This window comes from Tyto alba, unplaced genomic scaffold, assembly GCF_018691265.1.
Source record: "Tyto alba isolate M040663 unplaced genomic scaffold, T.alba_DEE_v4.0 Super-Scaffold_8, whole genome shotgun sequence".
NCBI lineage: Eukaryota > Metazoa > Chordata > Aves > Strigiformes > Tytonidae > Tyto > Tyto alba.
Genome location: NW_024881329.1, coordinates 18522178 through 18534545, shown reverse-complemented (window position 1 = coordinate 18534545; position 12368 = coordinate 18522178). Strand labels below are relative to the sequence as shown.

At 41.2% G+C, this 12368-nt stretch overlaps 1 protein-coding gene across 1 annotated transcript in view; it reads left to right on the top strand.

Moving 5' to 3' along the window:
• Positions 1-12368, top strand: part of ABTB2 (ankyrin repeat and BTB domain containing 2) — a 136441-nt gene that overhangs the window by 97629 nt on the left and 26444 nt on the right. The gene's annotated exons all lie outside the window — the stretch shown is intronic.

Genomic DNA, 12368 nt, shown 5'->3' with positions numbered 1-12368 from the left:
TCGTGGATACTTCTGCGGCTGAACAACCATGTGTTGATACCATGCCTGCTGGTCTAATGTGTTTGCTTAGAGAGGAAAGAGACGGAGCTGTCTTTTGCTCCTACTGCTTATCAGTGTGGATCTGGAGTGATGCTGCTGAAAGGGGTAGTTTCAGTCTGGAGTCACACTACTTAGGGCCTCAAATTCCACTGAAGAGTTTGTACCTGATTTTTGTTCTTCCATGGATTAGAAAGTATATCATAATGGCTAGAGAATAGAGGGGGGAGACAGAAGCTCTAAGTTTGTATTCCTAGGCTTGCTGGAAAACTCTGCTAGTGTAATTCACTTAGCCATGCCTCACCTCTTTGGTTTCCTTTAGAAATGCAAAAGATCCTTCCAGAGAAGCACGGGGTCCTTCTGAGACCTTTAGAAGTGCTAGGATTTTTCAGTAAGAAAGAATGCGTTGTCCATGATGCAGTACTAGAAGACAGTTAAATCTAGTTGAGTTAAGCACATTAGCATGAAATTATAACAGGACTAATATATCCTGCTCAGAATGTATCTTTAATTATATTGCTTCCAGCATTCAGACTGTGTGATTAAGAGTTACGTCTGTGCAGCACTGCACTGCGCCAGGTAGTCAGTGCTCGGTTCCCTGTTGTGGCTGCCAAATTCTTCAGGAAGGATCTCTCTGAAGAGTTGGTGCATTAGAACATCACTGAAACATATGTTCCTTAAATGACTTTCCATCTGGGCATCCCATTCTTCCTTATATGAGAAGTTACAATTGTTTAATTAACTCAAATTGGAGCCTCTTTTAGTCTGCTAAACTCTGTTGAGATGCTCAATATGTTGAAGGGTAAGGGCCAAACTAACCTAATCTGACTGTTGGTGTAGAAAAGGCATTTGCCCCAGTATAGTGATGTGTTATACCTTTGGCTATGAACAGCTTCATTCACACAGTCAGGGCTCAGAGGTACCTGCTGTGAAGAAAGGCAAAAGAAAAGTTTTCCTCAAACAATTTTGTTTCTTCAGTTTTCTTCGAGGTAAAAACTCTGGGAAGAAAGATCTCTGTTTCCCATTTTCCACACACATTTTTATTGATTCCTCTTCCTTTGTGCCTAGAATGGGCAGCACTGGCTGTTGATAGAAAGGTTTATTCAAGCAACAGGTCATGAAATATAGAGCAGATGAACATTTTGAATGATAATATTTTTCTCAACAAGCTGAAAAAAAATAATTGTGCACACTGCACTTGGTCTTAGAAGTGATGCATGTTTAACATTGTCATTTTTAACATATCATTAATCGATGCTTCTGTGGTTTTAGATCTGCTTTCTGGCAGCAGAATTTTAACAGGGCTGATAAGAAAAAATATCTGTCACATCAGGAACAAAACTTATCATTTTGTCATGCTAATGATTAGCTGAGTGGGTAGCTGCAGCTTAAAATTCCTCCATGTTCCTGTAGTAACCACAGCGCTACACCCTCTGCCATGGTCAAAATGAAGCAGGTTGGACCTGTTGCAAGAACAGGTTTTAGCTGTATATAAGAAAGCTCCATTCTGTTACCCCCTATTAGAATGTTTATCTAATCTATTAATATCAGACTGTTTAAGTGTGCCTTTTAGAGAGAGAGATGGGGTAAGAGATAGCCTTGACATGGAGAGCTGGATGCGAGTTGGGTTTTTTAATCTCCCTTCTAGCCTGTACTGCAGATGTCATGGGTCTAAACAACTACTGCTAGTGTCTTAGTCATTTGCAAACTCAGCATAAAATCTGCAACTCTGTAGTTCAGAGTACATGAGATATAAAACTTTGATAGTATGGCAGATTGCTTTGTAGGAAAGTATTGCTTACACTGCTGTGCATGCTGCTGGCCTCCTGTTTGTGCTGGTAGTCTTGGCAACTGCGCGCATGATGGTGACAAGATTTGAAGGTAAGTGCCATTACATCTCTCGTTTGCAAGATTATAGTTTGTGAGGATTGCCCTGACTTCTGCTGTGGAAATACATGGGTTTTGAGGAATGGTTAAAGTTACCTGCTACACTCTGCAGTGCATATGTGGATAACATTGTCCTTTTGGAGAAACCGAGAGCAGTTAAGTGAGTTAGCTTTATGAGTCAACAGTGTTTAAAAGACTGGAGACCAGATATTTTGTCAGCTATGGCTATTGACCGCAGCACATAAGTTTATTATAATAGGAACTGTTGGATTCTGACCTTAAATCTATAGACCTTTTCCTAAGAGAAAGGAACGCAGTTTTTACAGTTCAGTAGAAATGTCCGGAGGTTACTAATAGCCAAGGTGTCAAAATCTTCTTAGCTTAATTTTACATGTGTCCTGTCTGCATTGTTCTTGGTTAGACCAAACTGTTATCTGCTGAAAAATCTCCTGCAGGTATATATTGAGGTATGGAACCATAACACTATTATTTGAAATTCACTTAAAGTTCATACACTGTGACAGTCAAAGCAAGAGCCCGTTCAGCAGCAGTGCTAGCAGATCTAAGTAACTGTGCTGGAAGCAGACTTAATAGATGGAATTTGCAGCATCTGCTGAGAAGCACTGTGGCTCCAAATGTTGAAATTTAATGCATGCATACTCTAAATTTAGGATATTTGGAAACTAAAAGAATTTGAGCTCGATCAAGTAAGCCCACCTATCGAATCCCATAGTTAAGCAATTATGGCTGCCATTTGTAGTGCTACTTAGGTTCATTGATATCCATTGATATGACCATAAAGATCACAGTGGTAGAAGCATAGAGTTTGAAATTGGGAGATTTCAGAATATTAAATACAAAATAGAAATGAGAAAGTTTATAGTCTGGTGTAAGAGGACTGACTTCATGACAATGGTTGTTTTCTTTAACTTCAGGACAATTCTGTTGCTTGTATTTCTCATATCTATATACTTACATGGCACTATTTAATTATCTAGGGCAAAATGGAAACGTATAACTCATTATGCTTTCCAGTAAAAAACAAACACATTCATTCATCACTGGTACCAAAAGTCTTTGGATGAAACAACTCTCTCTTCACTTCTGCACAGCAGCTCTTCAGTATTTTAGATAAGAACTGAGGAACAAAACAGAAGCTCCTTGAAGATATAGGTGAAATATGTTCACTGAGCAGCTTGCCATCAGGACAACGTGATGTTCTCGCAAAATAATAATTTAAAAAAATGCCATGCTGACATCTATTTCATCTGGCAGTTAAGTTACTCCTGATTTTTCATTAATGACAGATCTTTCGTGTCTTACCCAGCACTGGCTTAGAGACAAGACTACTGCCTATTCATTCACAAATGCTACGCTCTGTGGGTTTGATTGCCTTTTATTCAAGAAAACAGACTCTTAGATTTTGGCTATTTTGTGAGACCTTCTGTGATTGTAACACAGCACCCAGAACCTGGATTGTATAATAACACTATTGGGTGGAGTGGGTGCCCGATTTTAGTGCACACATTACATTATTGTACCTGAGAGAGCTCCAAATTTGGTTCTTTTTACCCGCATGTATTGGTGTGTTCCTCATGCCTTCATGCTAAATTAGTTTCTGGAACTTCTCACATTCCAGGAATGTGAAAAGCCAAAAGATTACTTAGATTTTCATTAAGAAAACACTGACGTCAGGATCAGGTGAGATTGATGTTACAAAAAGGCTGTGCTCACAGTAGCGTGATACGGCATGGAAGTGGAACAACAGTCAAGCAATTAGAAGAATAGAAGGTTCATCAACTTTTTCTTACTCCGGAAAATGAAAGAATCATCTTTTAACCATGAAATCTTTAGCCTCTAGATACCAGTATTTTGTGTTTGAAATTTTCTCTTTTGAAATATTAATTAGGCTTTGTTTTGTGCTGTAAGGTAAATGGGAAACGTTTCCCTATTTAATGTGAAAACCCTTTGCTTTGGTGAGGATTGTCTTTGTTTAGCTGAACAAACTTTTGCAGTTATAATTAATTAAACAGTTTTCAGTATTCCAGAACTGCACAAAATATTTTTCTTTCTGGCTCTTTGTTCACACAGTTGTAACTCAGGAGCTTCAGGCAATTTTCATAAGCATGGCAACACTCTGCCTTCAGGATTTTATAACTGGGCTCTGAAAATTAGTTCGATGATTGAATCTGGCAGATTGGTTTTGGCCTGAGAATCGGCATATGTTTTTCACATATGCATGTTGGCAAATCAGATTGAAGTCATAACTAAGAGGCCTGTTATCTCAATCCTACTAGTGCTTTTGAGAATTAAGTATAATGGGCAAAAAAATGATGAAGGAGGAGTCTCCGCACTGCATGATGAAGAACCGCTCTGACCCCAGATAAATCGGCTTGCAGATATCAGTGTTGTTTTTTTTTTTTTTTTTAGTTTGCCAGCATAGCTGCTGGATTGAACCATAGGAGTTACCTCTTTGTTTTTCTACCCACAGGATCAAGGCTAATCCAAGAATAGCAGACAACCCATTCTGGCTCTCTGCCCATGTTTATCTCTGCCTATCGCATAGCATGCTGTTACAGGCTCATTTCTTTAATGCAAATAGTTTGTATTCGTGTCTTGCTCCAAAATGTACCAGTGTTTTCCTTTGCAGGAGAAATTGTTGCACATGGCAAGGTTTCCTCGGTCTGTCTCCTTTGGGTAGGTCATGGGTGCTGGGCCTCTGAATGTCAGACCGGTTCAGGGGGGAACAAGACATGCCAGTCATTTCTGGTCCTCCTGCAAAGTCCTCTGAGCCTTTTTCACTGATTAACCCAGGAAATCCCCAAGAATGGCCTTTCTCTTTTCTTATTTTCTGTTAGCCAATGATGCTAATTTAAAAACAAAACAAAACAAAACAAACAAACAAACAAAAAGTGTAGTATTTAAAGCAAGGACAGGGAGGGACTTTTAAAGATTTTTCCATGTGAGTTGATTTTGAAGTTTGAGGCAGTATGTGACCTGCTGTGTAACTCAACACAAGCACATTTGGGCTTTTTAGAAACTTAAATTGTAAAAGCAAAAATGACAGCCAGCAACTTCTGAGGAGCATGTGGATGTGAAGAGTCCTTTCTGCAGGTCTGGGCAGGCCCAGGGGTCAGCAGTGAGGTGTATTCATCAAGCAAGGTGCATCGCTCCAAGCCCAGAAATCCACCCGTGCCCTGGGCTGCATCAGAGCTGGGGGGGCAGCAGGGCCAAGGAGGGGATTCTCCCCCTCTGCTCCGCTCTGGGGAGACCCCCCTGCAGTGCTGGGTCCAGCTCGGGGGCCCCCAACAGCAGAAGGACACGGAGCTGCTCAAGTGGGGCCAGAGGAGGCCATGAAGATGCTTGGGGGGCTGGAGCAGGTCCCCTGGGAGGCCAGGCTGAGAGAGTTGGGGGGGTTCAGCCTGGAGAAGAGAAGGCTCCGGGGAGACCTTTGAGTGGCATCCAAGGGCTTAAAGGGGGGACAGGAAAGGTGGGGAGGGACTCTGGATCAGGGGGTGGGGATAGGACGAGGGGTAACCATTTTAAACTGACAGAGGGGAGATTTAGATTAGATGTAAGGAAGAAATTCTCTACTGTGCGGGGGGTGAGGCACTGGCCCAGGGTGCCCAGAGCAGCTGTGGCTGCCCCCTCCCTGGAAGGGTTCCAGGCCAGGTTGGACGGGGCTGGGAGCACCCTGGGCTGGGGGAAGGGGGCCCTGCCTGGGGCCGGGGGTTGGGACTGGGTGATCTTTAAGGTTCCTTCCAACCCAAACCGTTCTGTGATATGATTCCCACCCCACCTGCTTAGCAGGCACAAGCACTGCTTCCTTCAGAGCAAGTCCTGTGAAAGGGCTAGGCCACAGTTAGTACTTGCCTGGAAAGCATTTTATCCTTACAAAATGGAAGGCTTGCAAACCAGGATAGTCACCTTTTTATAAGAGCTGGGAAAAGCTTAACAGATCTGATGCAAATGACCTGTCCAGAGCCACTGTTCTGTGGTGGGAAGAGCCTGTGTCTCAGTAACAATGCAAACATGCTCTTGACTTGTCAGAGATGGGATTTGAGACCCAGATTTTTCAGAGGAGATCTGTAGAATTGACCTCTTCAAGTCTGGTGGCACAAGCTGACATGCATAGCTGACTGACAAAGACCATTTTCTGTGTCTACTTCAGCAGGTGTTACGTCAAGTCAGTCCTCATAGTTGCAGCTGATTTGCAAAGTGATTTAAACATCCAGCTGTATATTAATTGAGGTCAAAACTGCAGTTAGGTCCAGAGTCATGCAAGAATAGTTCATCTCCCAGATTCTTTGCAGTAGTGTTCAGCTTATGGAGAACTATAGGATGTCAAGGAGTTGGGAGGAGCAAGAGGAGCACGATCGGTGGTTTCCTTTCCTCCGCGTTTCCTCTGTTGAGGTGGGTACTCACAGTGCCTGTCAGGGATCAAACAGCTCTGTGTGCATCTGGGGGAGGCAGATAGAAGTCAGTCACATCCTTGACCACATAACTATGACCATATTGTTGCACTTCAAACTATCGTGTATATCTATCTGATTCTTATCATCAACTATATACAATTTAAGTTGGTTTTAATTATTTTCTGTCTGTCTAGAAACCAAGAGTTCCTTCTGCCACAGCATACAGATGTTACAAATATGTTTTTGTAATGAGACACATGGCACATTCCAGAGCAGCACAAGTACTTGTTTTATGGAATCTTTTCCCTGTTGTTAAAACAAAGTTTGTAAAATGTGATTATAATAAATAAACCACAGACTTGAGGATCCTTTTTAAGAACCATAGTGTGTTCCTAACGATTACTTCATGGTTTTGTTTTTTTTTGTTTTTTTGGTTTTTTTTTTAGTGAGCTTGAATTCAGTTTTTACTTTGATTTGCAGCTAACATGAAGTAAAACCTGTCTGATGCTGCACCTTATTTCTAAGGGCGTTTTGCAGACAAGGGTGGAAAAGGTGGTATTTCTGTCTGTGTTACTAGGATTGCTCAGAAAGATCAGAGCTGCCAGTTCTACACTTAAACTATTCTTGTACCATTTTATATTCTATAAGCAGAGGAAACTGTGAAGGCAGATCCAGTGGAGAAAGGATCCCAATAAATATAATATTATCCAGATGTTTTTCATTCCATTAGTGTCTGACTGAAGGATAACTCACTAAACTGTTGAAGTTAGTGTCATGGCATATCCAAGCCAAGACCTTAGTAACTTGATAATGATCCACTAAAATTTGAGAACTCTTATCTTCTAAGATGTGAGCCAGTCATTGTTTCAAGGGAGTTCAGAAGAAAACTTTCTTTTTGGTCCAGTTGGCTGTGATTAAATTTCTTCTTCCTTCTCTGTGAGGATCTGGGACTATATGCTTTGAAAGACGTGGCATTCGTTGAGATGATACTTGAATCAGATCCAGCATGGTAATTCCTATCTTTTCTCTGTAAATGTGAGAGGTTTTTGTAAAATCAGAAAAATCCTTTCAATCTGAAAGGAATGGCTCCTGACTTAAGCTGGTTGTATTTTCGAGCAAAGATTTTGTTTTTTCTAAATCATCATAATTTCTGTTGTTATTTTATTCACATATAATTACATACTCAGAGATATTTTTTTCCTGCAGCTTGAAGAGGGGTTTAGTGTTTGAGAATCCAAACTGTAAATATGCCACTGTTTTCCACATCAACATGACATGGTTTAGGTTTTGGATACTCTGTTTTGCCTCAGAGTCTTTTCCCTTCTCCAATTAATAAGACTTCACTCTGTTTTCTTCTTGACTCTGTTGCCATCCTTGAGTTTTTTCCATCTTGGTGTAAAGTTCAAACAACACATCTCCTCCTAGCCACCTTCCTACATGATTCACCATTTTGTTGCAGATTAGTTTTATTCCCGCCTGGTTTTCCCTTACATAGTTCTGCTCATTGTATGGGGGTCTCCCAGGAGCCATAACTAGGAGCCTTGAAAAGCTACAAAAAAGCCTCCTTGACTGACTTGGCAGCCTGGCGATCCCTCCCAGTATCTCTGCTAGGCACATTACTCCCTTCTCTCTGTGCACATGTGCAATGTGACTTTTAAGCTTCTTTTTTTTTTAAAAAACAAAACAAAACAAAACAGGTGAGACTGAGCTATAGTTTTTTTATAGCTGTTCTTAACTCATTTTGTGTTAGTGACTTTGAGCTCTATCATTTTAGGGTAAAGTGGGACTGAACCATAGAGTTGGGTTGCACCATTAAACTCAAACATTAGCTCACTACACTGCATCGAAAGCCCCGTTCTTTTTTTCAGTCCCTTGCAAAAACCACCATAATTTATAAAGATCTGGGATTCTCCTCTGCACGTAGCCTCTTACAAGTTTCAGTAAATGAAATATGGGGGAGTTACCATGGCCCGCCCTACTCTGACCATAAGTATTCTGATATTTACATGTGCTCTGCAATGCTAAAGTTTGCGTGTGTTTAAAATGTTAGCAGGGGCTTACAGAGTGGTTGTTACAGATGAAAGGAAGATAAAGCTGTTCAAACTGTTTTGAAGACTATGAGACAGGCTGGATGGGAGATTGTCTGTGCACACGTGACTCAGGTCCAGCTTAGACTGCCAAGAGGGAGACAAATTATGCCATTCTTGCCTGATTCCATTAGGATAGCATTTTCTTTCCTGCTCTAGAAGGAGATTCTTGTTTACAAGAACAAGGTTTTTTTTTCTTGATGTTTCTGTCACTGTTGGCTCCCTCTTTCTTTTGCTGTAGCAAACCAGGAAGCTTTGAAAAATAGCGCAGGAGGAGAAGAGAGGTGGCTGCAGGGAAAATGTTTTCCCCTCCCCTTGCCCCTCCTTTTTTCAGCAGTCTTGTCACCGGACCCTCCTGGGGACTCAGGCAGGAGGGAGGAATTTGGTAGCATGGCTGTGTTTTTTCTGGGAAGACCTACTGTTTTCACCTGAAAACAGGTGTTGCTCACCTCTGAAAGTCAAGCTCCAAGTGCACTGTCCTATCCTTCAATGCAGAGGAAGGATGACATAATTTTCTAACTCCTGTGGAGGTCTTTCTTCTTTTGCATACAATTAACTTCGCTCTGCCAAAAATGTCTTGGCCCCAGGGCTGTTAAAAATCCTTGGAAGAGCCCACATGGGGGACTAGTTTATTTGTGATGCATGAGTTAACACTGAAAGTCTGTGATCCCACAGCTTCTCCTCAAGGACTGCCACACATTATCTCCACATGCCGGTCATGTCTTAGGCCATTCGAATCAAATGAGTGTAGTACATTTTCCAGGAAAAAGTTACAACTTGCTGTAAGTTCTCTGCCAAGTGCTGCTGCCATTATCCTTCTTGGTTATGTCTAAATAAAACAACGTGTTTCAGTTCAAATGAGGGGAAAAAGCCCACAATAGAGGCCATTCTTTCTCAGAGCACATCTCACCCAGCTCCAACCCAATCCCCTTGGGAAGGGAGTGGCTATCCAATTCTAAACAGGAGAAAATGTCAAAGAACCTATGGATAAAATATTGACCATACATGACCATGTTGGATATTACTGTGATTCTTTACAAGGTGTATAGTAGATGAGCAGTGTCCATTTTACTTTCCACTGCTCTGTACTTTCCCAGTTTACATGTGGCGTCACTTGAAGACAAGTTCATGGCAAACAAACTGAACAAAGCAATGGTGGCATTCTTTATAGAAAACCGAGAGTATGTGTCCCTAGTGAACTACTGCTGCGAGTGTGACAGATTCCCAGGGCTGGATGACTTCATGTGCAGAATTTAATGAGCTGCCAAATGCTTCTAAATGTCAGAAAGTCCAGAGGAAAATGCACAGTACAGAACATGGCATAGATGGAAATCAATTTTTTAGCTTGCAGCATCTCCCAGTTAATTTTCCATGAAGGTTTCTCCCCTTCCCCTCCTCCAGTGTTTTTCAGACTGTGAAATGATCAGTGTTTCCCTAGAGGCAGATAGATGCCCAGGTTAAGGGCCACAGGGATTATAATTACATTTATTTTCTAGAAAAAGAATAATTGCATTTAGTTCTAGTGCAGTGCAACCCAATATTGGCGTTTCAGTTGAACTGCATCTCTCTCTGCTCAGATCATGCGATAATACTGCTTATCTAATGTAGTGTCAGTGAGCAAAGTAATACAGAGCTGTTCCCCCAAGCGTGCCCACGTGAACAGTGTGAAGAATGGAAATGGTTGGATAAAAGAAGAGCATGTTTGTGTGTGTGTCGGGGGAAGAATAGAAAGCCCATCTTCAAGCTAGAAATTTTTAAGAGAAGTAAATCTTCTTCAGCAAAATAGAAATTGAAGTCATTATAGTCGCTCCTCATAGAATAATGATTTATCCAACTTGCACAGCAATGCAAGTGGTGAGGTTGGGACAAATTAGGATAGCAGTACAAGGAAAACATCCTTCCTGACATTTATTTTTGCAGTCCAAAGCCTGCTCTCCTTTGGCCACAGAGTAGCGAGGCAGTCTGTTGAACTGTGAGTTTTAAAGCCTTTGGAAAAATATGTTGAGATTAAAAAAATAAACAAACAAACAAAAAATCTTTCTCCTTCCCATTCCTTCCAAATCAGGTTTTCCACATTCAAGGTCTGCTCGTGCATGGAAGCCATTTATAACCCTGGCACCTGAATTTTTTTACAGAATGGAAATTTCTTCATGATAGGTGTTATTTCTGGTGCAGACTCAATGGTATTTTTCTGTTGGCTGACCATAGTTTCTTGCCGCGGAGTGCCGTGTGTAACAGTTACCAAGGTTTGGCTCGTTACCTAATGGGATGATGAGGACTGTGCTGGATCGACATGGTTCTCTGTCCAGCAGTGTTCCCACCATGAAAGTGTCAGGGAAGCTGTGATGCAGCCTAACTAGCTTCTAATCACTTGTAAGATGAGTTTTTCCATTGCTCCTGAGGTGTTTGCTTCATCTAACTTTGAGTATTTAATTCTGGTGATTTTAGCCTAGCTAGCCTACATCTCTGTCCTCACCACTGTTTCAGGAGCTTTGAATCCTCTACTAGAGGCAATGCTGAGTAATTAGAAAGTCTAGATAATTAATTTAGACTCCTCCCTTAAGTGCCTGAATTTAAAAGGTGTAAATGTCTCTGTTATAGGCCAGATAAGGGTTAAAAGGCATCTCCCAAATGCCTCTTTCAGGTTTCTGCTCTTCCCTTAGGGAATTGAGTCAACTCTTAGTTGGCTGTGCTGGAGGGAGTCATCCCATCCCTTGTGTCTGGGACAAGTTAGAAAGCCTAGGTGGGTTGGGGGATTCAAGCTGGAATTCCAGAAAGTCTTTCTACTGATGAGCTACTGGGTCATTTTCAAAGTGATGAATGTAGCAGCCCTGATATTTTGACTGTTTGACAGAGAAGTGGTAAAAGCAGTAAGTTAAAAACACCCTTGCATTGGCAATCCAGGATTGATCAGATGCTTAAGAGGACCTCTGATTTTGTAGATGCTGCTTCACTACTCGGAAGGAGGGAAATTAGTGCACTTGTTTGTAAAGAGATAATGGCAGTGTTTTAGAGTGCACCTTGCAACCAGCAAAATGGAAACAGATGGCACATATTTTACAGAGTGGAGCTATTCCACCCTGAAGGATGTTCAAAGTCGTACAAAGGGAGTTCTGCTTGCAAATCCCATTATTGATAAATGGTTTCTAACAGGATTGGTGCTGCTTGCTCTTACTGTGCTCACATATGTGCGCATACATATACATGCACATCTTTGAAAATCCCTTTCATGGGTTCAGCTCCTTTCATTAATGCCAAAATAATTTTATATTTTCTGGTATGTATCTTTTTTTTCTTCTCTGAACTTTGTAAAGGAATTGGTACCTTCTCCCCTCAATTATTTTCTTTTGAATGCTTAAGTGAAAAGGGCTTTTTTCCTAGTGTTAATAAATTTCATTACTGGAAATGGGAAAGGTGTTTTCAATTACAGCTGGCACTTCTGAGCCTTCCACCAGGGTGGCAGGTATCCTTGGGGAAAAACCAAGCAAATAATAAATCAGTCTGAGAGAATGGATGGATGAGATATGTTGTGTATGAGAGTATTATGGTACCCATATATTATTGTGTAATCTTAGTACTGCGTTCATTCTTATAGCAGGAGTAAGAGGGGGCCTCTTCATAAGCTAGTTCAAAATGGCTGTTGTTGCTATTGTTATTACCTTATTTATATTCCTTCATTGCCTCACAACCTTTTATATTGCGTAAGACCTCACTGTGTTGGATGCTGTACAAAGTAGGAACAGATAGATTGCTTTTCCACAAATTGCTTACAATTTAAATAATGTTGTATCTTCTTGCACAGAGATGTCTCCATGTTAGTTAATAATCTTTTTGATTCTACTCATTCCTCCCTAGCAAACAGTTTGCATTAAAACACAGCTGCAACAGTTCTGCTTCGGTCTTGAGGGTCAGTTGTGCAAAAATGGAGGCCTGAGCTCTGCAT